Below are 9216 nucleotides of genomic sequence, written 5' to 3'. Positions count from 1 at the left end.
GGCAGGAAGGAGTGAGTTCAGGTATTCATTCTCTAGGCTCCCTCTAGGATGGTTTATTCAAGCTGGCTGTCTACTTTGACTCTAACTCTCAAAGTTACCTTCCCTAGAGAACTGTCTCCTTCTAGACCCCAGTGGCACTTCCACTCCTTACTGAGAGTGTCAGATACACTATTCCTTGTATTTCCCTAAACCTGCATAAATAGTCTCTCTCTTAAGCCTTCCTCAAATTACCCTTATTTCGTTTCAATCTATTTGCTATTGATATCCCGCCTGACACAAGGGCTAATGTTCATGGCTCTGTTCTGTTTTGCATCCATGACTCTTTCATTTTGGTCATCAAAGATTAACATGTTAAAATAATCAAATCAAGCTCCAGAATAACTCTCTTTGGGGTGAGGGAAAGTACTGTATTTTGGTGGCTAAGCTGTCCAGAATGAACAAAAGGGTATGTTAGCTTTTCACTTATAGGAATAAGTCATGTCATCAAAATACCAGATCTCACTTTCTCATGATGCAGTTTTTCTTGCCCAGCATCTCATTTTCTCTGGAAACCTGATAAGTTGAGACAACTGGGAGTCATTGATGACATCATTTGCAGAATTTAAGAGTCTTCACAGCACAGAATAAGCAGGTGTTTGCTGTATCTCATGCCATGGGGAAATTGTCACTCTTCGTGCACTAACCTCAGTATGTGTCTGTGTCAGAACAGGTGTACTTTTATTGTTTCTTTTTATCTTTATCCATGAATAGTTGAAAGGTTAATTTTTTATAACACTACCCTTATCAAATCAACGTACATGCACATGCATGCGTGTGTGTGTGTGTGTGTGTGTGTGTGTGTGTGTTGCATCTTTCCATTTCTCAGTTGTTTGAGAACCAGATTTCATTCCAAGGCCATGCAGAATATCAGTGGTATTAGAACCCTGTTTTCTGACTTACACTGTTCTCAGCTACTTGCCACTCAAAGGCTAACATTGTTTCAAATAATCCTGAAAATAATGTATATAACCTTCTAACATTTAACAAAACCAAACAATTAAAATTTAAATCAAAACAAGAAAAACACTTTACATTTGGCATTCCATTCCAAGGTCTAACCAATACCCACTCCCACTCTCAGCTTGCGAGTTTATAGGCTTCTTCAAATACCTTTTTCTCACAAATACCTGAGTCTCAGAACAACCCTGCAAAGTCATTCAACGGTCTTTGGATTATTGGTCTGATACTGCACTCTGCTTCGCGGTGCTTTTTTGAGATGATCATTTCACCCAAAAGCAATAGATGTAATTGAAGTGATTTCAGCAAGGGTGCAGTGTGGGAAAAGTCTGAAGGGAGGCAAGACAGAAGTGGGAAGACAAATAAGAGGCTGGGTTGGGGGGGAGAGTGATGGAGAAATTGGGCAGATTCAAGATGTAGCAGTAGAATAGATAAGCACTAGTGAAATAAACCTTGTTAAATTAATCAACATTTAGGATACTAAATTTCTTTTAGATTCCAAAATAAAGCAACATTTACTTCTGTGTGCTAACATTATGGTTGTTTTGTGTGTTTTTTCTGCCTGCTCATAATTTTCTGCACTTTCCAATTATTCAGAATGTCCAGGTATTTCTTTTTTAATATTAATTTTCATTTAAAAATATGAATAACACACATTGCTATGCAAAGTAAATTAGTTTAATTGAACACAAAGGTATAACTAGTTAAAAGTGGTAGATTTTGAAGGCTTTCCAGGCCTGGGATTTAAATCTGTGGGCTGGAATAAACAGCCCAATAGAACTCTCTCTCTTTAGTAGTCAAAGGATCTCAAAACTGCTCTTTAGGTAAGAGAACTATCTGGAGTGGGATCTACATATACATTTTATTTTCACACATATATACATTATATATGTACTAGAAGCCCGTTGCACAAAGATTCGCGCAATAGGCCTTCCTTCCCCTGGCTGCCGGCACTGGTTTTCCTCTGGCACCCAGGACCCAGGCCTTTGGTACAGCCGCAGCAGAGAAGCCAAGCCTCGGGGCTAGGCTTTTTCCCTCCGGCCACAGCAAGGCTTGGCTTCTCCGCTGTGGCTGCAGCGAAGCTTGGCTTTTTCCCTCCATCCACAGCGAGGCTTGGCTTCTCCGCTGCAGCTGCAGCGGAGAAACCAAGCCTCTTCAGTCTTCAGCCTTCAGTCTTCACTCCATCCAGAGCCTTCAGTCTTCACTCCATGCCTGCATAATCAAATTAACCACCATTTTTGTTGGGTTAATTTGCATAGTCGCTCTGATTGGCTGGTGCGTGTAGCGGAATGACACCAATTTGCATGTTTCTCTTTTATTAGTGTAGATATGGGATGTAATGATTTATAAATCATATTTTATGAAGACATTCATCCAACAGAATGCTTATATACTGCATTGATTGAAATTAAGCAAAAGTTAAGTCAATTATAAACTAGTTGTTTCCAAAGCTGTCTAATATTTTCTTATTATGGGTAACTGTGATATTCTCCAAAGTTTTGGTTATTGCTGTTATTGTTGTTTTGGGTTTGACTGGAAAGTAAAAACAGGTTAAAATCCGTTGTTTGGGAATTTTATGGAAATGTTGACAAACTGAGATGTCAGAAAAACATTCTGCAAATAACTGAGTCAAGCAAGCAAAATGCAATACAAATTCTCTGGACCCACTGTGGCATAACGTCTGTTTGTATTCACTGAGAACAGGTTTCGTGAGCAATGGGGTCAGTGGCATTAATTGAGAATTGCAGACTCTTGCCACACAACCTCCATATGCCCTTTATAACTAACTTCCAAAAAAGATATGGGATGATTTCTCCTTCAGTTATCCCTTAGCACTAGAAGTTAAGACTTGTTATTAAGTGTTTGATTATATTTAAAAAAGAAAAATGAATTGTATTAAGTGGCAAGGGAATAGTAAATCTAAATCTTAACATTTGGAAACCAAGCTTGTATAAACCTCTGGCTTAAAGGTCTCTGCTTATTTAAAGAGAAGAAGGGGCAAGAAATTGGTGTGTTAAGACAAGGGAGCGGGGAACCATGCAGTCATGGCCCAAGCACCTGCTCTACCTTTGCCTGGCTATATGACCTTGAGATAAGTCACTTAACCTCTCTATGCCTCAATTTTCTCATCTGTAAAATGGGTAGCATAATAATTCTTAAGCCCACTGGTTGCTTGGAGGATCACAAGTGGTAATAGATGTGAGACACCTAGCACACAGCAATCTCTCAATAAAAGTGAATTCTTATTGCATCATCATCATCATCATTACATGTATTATCTAAAAAATACCTCTTTCTTCTCCAAACATAACAAAAAAGAAGAACTCTTTCAGGATGCAGGTCTCTAAGGAAGGAAGCCACACTACCAAGAGGCTCTCAGACTGACTGGGAAACCACTGACATCTGAAGAACTCACACCTGCAGTTTTTATTAACTTCTCCATGCATGCCATGGTTGCTAAATCCTATATAATAAAAGTCTAATATGCAATTGTCCCCTAGGGAGTTAGACCAGGAGACTGGGAGTTCAATCACTCCCTATGACGTATGCTGACCAACAGGGAGCAGCGTGGAACATGACGGGTAACCAGAGGCAGCGGGGTGCTGAGGGAGCGAGGGAAGAGGAGGCGGGGAGGCCAGGAGGCGAGGAACCTGATCGGCCCTGATCACCAGCCAGGCCTAGGGACCGTACCCGTGCACGTATTTCATGCACCGGGCCTCTAGTAATCATATATTTATTGAACTCTTGCTATGCACAAAGCATTGTGCTGGGTAGGAAACACGAGAAAATCCCCTGCCCCCAAGGAGCTTACAGTGAAGCTAAGACAAGTAGAAGAAGGGACAGGAATCATACAAGGTAGCTTACATTACATACAAATGAATCTAAAGACAGGTACTGGGGCTTTGAGAAGAGGGAGAAGTTACTGTGGGCAGGGGAGTTGGGAGGCTTCAGAGGAGAAACATGGCTCAAGGTGAGCTTACAAGGATATGTGAGATTCAAGTAATGGGAGTAGAAGAGAAAGGCATGTCTGCAAGTCATGGGGGCCAAGTTGACAGAGACACCCATTAGGTGCTGGGCTCCAGCCCCAGCAGGTCCAGGGGTACCCAAAGGTGTGGACGGAGTCGGCGAAGACTATCCACCCTCGTCCTACGGTGGAGTCCTATCCGTCCCGAGTGCAGGGCGCTTACCTCGGGGTCCCTGTTCGGGTGCCATATGCTGGGGTCCAGCTCCAGCAGGTCCAGGGGTACCCAAAGGTGTGGACGGAGTCGGCGAAGACTATCCACCCTCGTCCTACGGTGGAGTCCTATCCGTCCCGAGTGTGGGGTTCTCAATGGTGGGGGCTTACCTATGGGAATCCTGTTCCAGGGGTTCCCAAAGGTGTGGATGGAGTCGGCAAAGACTATCCACCCTCTTCCTACGGTGGAGTCCTATCCATCCCGAGTGCGGGGTGCTTACCTAAGGGTCCCTGTTCGGGCGCCATATGCCGGGGTCCAACCCCAGCGGGTCCAGGGGTTCCCCAAAGGTGTGGACGGAGTCGGCGAAGACTATCCACCCTCGTCCTACGGTGGAGTCCTATCCGTCCCGAGTGTGGGGTTCTCAATGGTGGGGGCTTACCTATGGGAATCCTGTTCCAGGGGTTCCCAAAGGTGTGGATGGAGTCGGCAAAGACTATCCACCCTCTTCCTACGGTGGAGTCCTATCCATCCCGAGTGCGGGGTGCTTACCTAAGGGTCCCTGTTCGGGCGCCATATGCCGGGGTCCAACCCCAGCGGGTCCAGGGGTTCCCCAAAGGTGTGGACGGAGTCGGCGAAGACTATCCACCCTCGTCCTACGGTGGAGTCCTATCCGTCCCGAGTGTGGGGTTCTCAATGGTGGGGGCTTACCTATGGGAATCCTGTTCCAGGGGTTCCCAAAGGTGTGGATGGAGTCGGCAAAGACTATCCACCCTCTTCCTACGGTGGAGTCCTATCCATCCCGAGTGCGGGGTGCTTACCTAAGGGTCCCTGTTCGGGCGCCATATGCCGGGGTCCAACCCCAGCGGGTCCAGGGGTTCCCCAAAGGTGTGGACGGAGTCGGCGAAGACTATCCACCCTCGTCCTACGGTGGAGTCCTATCCGTCCCGAGTGTGGGGTTCTCAATGGTGGGGGCTTACCTATGGGAATCCTGTTCCAGGGGTTCCCAAAGGTGTGGATGGAGTCGGCAAAGACTATCCACCCTCTTCCTACGGTGGAGTCCTATCCATCCCGAGTGCGGGGTGCTTACCTAAGGGTCCCTGTTCGGGCGCCATATGCCGGGGTCCAACCCCAGCGGGTCCAGGGGTTCCCCAAAGGTGTGGACGGAGTCGGCGAAGACTATCCACCCTCGTCCTACGGTGGAGTCCTATCCGTCCCGAGTGTGGGGTTCTCAATGGTGGGGGCTTACCTATGGGAATCCTGTTCCAGGGGTTCCCAAAGGTGTGGATGGAGTCGGCAAAGACTATCCACCCTCTTCCTACGGTGGAGTCCTATCCATCCCGAGTGCGGGGTGCTTACCTAAGGGTCCCTGTTCGGGCGCCATATGCCGGGGTCCAACCCCAGCGGGTCCAGGGGTTCCCCAAAGGTGTGGACGGAGTCGGCGAAGAAGGAATGACACGGAGCCAGCGTTCAGTTGATCAGCAGCCTTGCCAGGATCTCTAGCCACAATCTCCAGCCAAGTTCTGTGTCCATGTTCTCTTGCTAGGTTCTCCAGCCAGGTTCGGTCGCCAGGTTCTGTAGCCGGGTTCTTCAGCCAGGTTCTGTCTAGGTTCTCCAACCAAGTTCTGTAGCCAGGTTCTGTCTAGGATCTTTTGCCATGTTCTCTCCAGCGAAGTTCTTCTGTCTCTCGGTTCTGTCTTCTGAGTTCTGTGTTCTAAGTTCTGTCTGTAAGTTCTGAGTTCTGTCGCTAAGTTCTGTCTTCTGAGGTCTGTCTTCTGAGGTCTGCCTTCTGAGGTCTGCCACTAGTTCTGTCTCTTGTTGTCTTGTTGCATCTGTATTTATACCAGTTGATTCTAATCCTATCAACCTCTATTCCAAAGCTTAGGGCGTTTCTTATCTCCATTGCAGGGAGTAAAGATTATGTACTTAAGCATGATTATTCATAAAGAGATTAATTACCCACCTGGCACTTAGTGAAGGGATTTTATTCCCTCCCTAACTTCAGGGGAAAATCCCTATCTGGGGAAACAACCTTTCTCAGAGAGGTGACCTTGGTTAAAACACTTAGTGCCAAGAAGGTGACCAAACATTTTAAGAACAGTATGCCATATATGCCAGGTCCCTTGAAACAGCAAGGATGGACCGGCTCCCGGCAATTAGGGACAACTAAACAAGTGCTGCTTAGTGTGGTCCTGGGAGCAGCAGCATCAGGGTCTCCTGGTGTGTCAGTCAATTCTGACAGAACACCACAGACTGGGTGGCTTAAACTGCAGGGATTGATTTTCTCGCAGTTCTGGAGGCTGAACGTACTGGCTGATTGGATTTCCAGTGAGAGCCCTGTTTCTGGTTGTAAATGGCTGACATGTCAGGTGTCCTCACATGGCGGAAAGAGACAGTGAGCTCTCTAGATCTCTTCATAAAGAACACTAATCCTATTGGGTTAGAACCCCACTCTTTTTTACCTCATTTAACCTTAATTACTTCCTTAGAGGCCCCATCTCCAAGTACAATCACATTGGAAGTTAGAGCATCAATATATGAATTTGAGGGGGTATTTGGAGGGACACAAGCATTTGGTCCATTAACACCTGAGAACTTGTTAAGAATGCAAAATTTGGGGTTTCACCTCAGGACCAACTGAGTTAAAAAACTCCAGGAATAAGGCCCCCAAATCTGTGTTTTAACCAGCCCTAATGGTGACTCTGAGTTTGAGAACCACGAGAGTAAGTAATCTGTAAGGAGGAGTGATTGGAGGAGAGAGGAAAGAAGTAGGCTGTGATAAGAACTTTGAGAGCTTTACATGTCAGGCCCAAGAGTGTGGAGACTGATCTGTAGTTAGAAGAGGCCCATAAGGAGAGGAGGTCAAACAGGTTAACACAAAACACTCATGCTGTACCACCTACCTTTGCATAGGAAGGAGAGAGGAGGAAAACCTTTTGGAAAACAGACTTGCAGCTTAATTATTGAGAATCTAAATAGAGAAATAGTAGGAATAGACAAGAAAGGATAACTATGAGACATATTATGAAGGAAAAACCCACAGGCCATTGCAAGGAGAAAGAGTGATAAACTTAGGTAACTTGTAGATCTATGCAAATTAACAGGTTTTTGAGGCAAATGATCATTTCAGTGTAACTTATTTCTGTCAGTGTTAATAGCAGGACATCTGTCCACGGGGCAGATGGGCGATGGAGTTAAGAGGCATTTAGTTCTGAAACTACAATCAGGAGGTGAGTTTGAATTCTGGGGAGTGGGTGCAAGCTCTGAGTGGGGGCACACAGAGAGGGAGGATAAGCAGAGTCGCAGAAGGAGATGCCGGAAATAGAGGGTGCAGATCACATCAGGACAGGGTAAATATCAGTGCCATTTCAACACTTTTGCTGCTAGCACCTCAGATGGTCTCTAATTTGTGTGTGAGCACTTTCAGAAGGGACATGTTTGTAACTCACTGTGAGTCCTTGAGTAAATTATTGTGCTTGTGAATAGGGCCAACTGAAGGGAGAGGGTTAAAGTGACCATCACTGGCAACTAGCCTGACTCATTGTTAAACAGGACAATGGCCTTCAGCACCATCTGAAAGACCTAAGGATGTTGGCCATTTATATGTACTTAAAAGTGTCACCTCATTTCTGTAACAGTAAACCTGTGGTTCTCAAACTTTAAAACATCAGAATCACCTGGAGGGTTTGTTAACACATTGCTGGAACCCACTCTTAGTTTTGAATTCATTGGGTCTGGTGAAGAGTCAAAATTTGCATTTATAGCAAGTTCTCAGGAGCTGCAGATGCTGCTGGGGCAGGGGCCACACTTTGGGGACCATTGTTAACTCACACAGAGGTACTCCCATGAGTGAGGGCCACTAGTAGCTATTTCAGGTGGACTTATGGGCTGCAAATTATAACTGCAGGCAATTCTTTTTAGCAACGTGTTTCCAGGCTGAAACCTCTAGATAAAAGGAGCACTCAAAGAGCATGTGGAGTCAATAAAATGTCCTTTTCTAAATGAAAGCCTGTGTTTTACAGCCTCAAAGGAAGATCCTCCTGTACAGTACACCAAAAATAAAAGAAAACAATAAAAGAATCTGAAAGCTAAAAGAAAGGAAGCCCTTTCTGAAAGAAAAACAAAAACACACTTCATGCTCGCTGGAGTTAACATGCAGGCTTACTCACTTTCCTCATATTATTGCTTTCACTTAAAATGACATTACTTTTTACATATAATATAAGAACCTAGAAACTTGATCCTTACCTGTTATTTCAAACAAAAGGAATTATTTTCAGTTGTTTTCAGTTTAGATTTTGTTCAGTGAAGGACCTGAAATCCAGTTTCTGTGGAAAGCTTGGCTGTTTGCCTGTTTATAATGTAAAATTTTTATGATGGAATTAGAACACTTTAGATCATTTCTAGCTCTAAATTGAATTGCTATCGTGTAGTATGCAGTTATGCCTCTTTTTATTTTCTACTTAAAGTCACTTAATTCCCTTGGTTTATAAACACCTTGAATTCTCTTGAACTGAAAAGGCAAGGTAACTTGATAGAGCATCCCCCTTAGCAATAATAATGCCCGAGGTAGAACCAAATTAAACAGCGTAAAACTATGATATAGCAACATGCCATACATCATTAAAGAAAAGAAAGAAAATGGGGATGAAAGGCAGCAAAGGCACTCTGAAAAAAATTCAAAAGAGTGGAAGAAACGACAGATGTAATGAAAATTGAAAAGAAGAAAATCAAGTCTTCTTTTCCTTTGGAGTAAGACAATTGGGAGGTTAGCAAGTAAATGTTACTGTTACTTATTTTGTTTGTTTGTTATTTTGTTTGGTTTGAGGAAGAATTTTTTTATTTATTTTATTTTTTTTGTTACAAAGGGTATTACATATGTGTCCATTTTTCCCCCCCGCCCTAGACAATCCCCTAGCCTCCCCTATCCCCCAGTGTCTTATGTCCATTGGTTATGCTTATATGCATCCATACAAGTCCTTTGGTTGATCTCTTACCCCCCTACCTCCTGCCCCCCAACCCTCCCCAGCCTTCCCGGCAGTTTGAC

The 9216-nt window shown here is 44.6% G+C and overlaps 1 protein-coding gene and 1 long non-coding RNA gene across 3 annotated transcripts in view; both read left to right on the top strand.

Annotated features, from left to right (window-relative positions):
* UNC13C (unc-13 homolog C (C. elegans)) overlaps positions 1-9216 on the top strand; it is a 158091-nt gene that overhangs the window by 97224 nt on the left and 51651 nt on the right. The gene's annotated exons all lie outside the window — the stretch shown is intronic.
* Positions 1233-9216, top strand: part of LOC107183266 — a 16919-nt gene continuing 8935 nt past the window's right edge. The window contains exon 1 of one of the 2 annotated variants that reach the window (XR_001514055.1): positions 1233-1242. This is a non-coding gene — a long non-coding RNA (uncharacterized LOC107183266). Of the gene's footprint in view, positions 1243-2156; positions 2169-9216 lie in introns of those variants that run through there. The other variant, XR_001514056.1, reaches the window with a different exon arrangement.

The sequence above is a fragment of the Myotis davidii genome, unplaced genomic scaffold, assembly GCF_000327345.1.
Source record: "Myotis davidii unplaced genomic scaffold, ASM32734v1 scaffold1421, whole genome shotgun sequence".
Lineage (NCBI taxonomy): Eukaryota > Metazoa > Chordata > Mammalia > Chiroptera > Vespertilionidae > Myotis > Myotis davidii.
The sequence above is the reverse complement of the archived record's forward strand: the minus strand, read 5'-3'. Positions and strand labels throughout refer to the sequence as shown.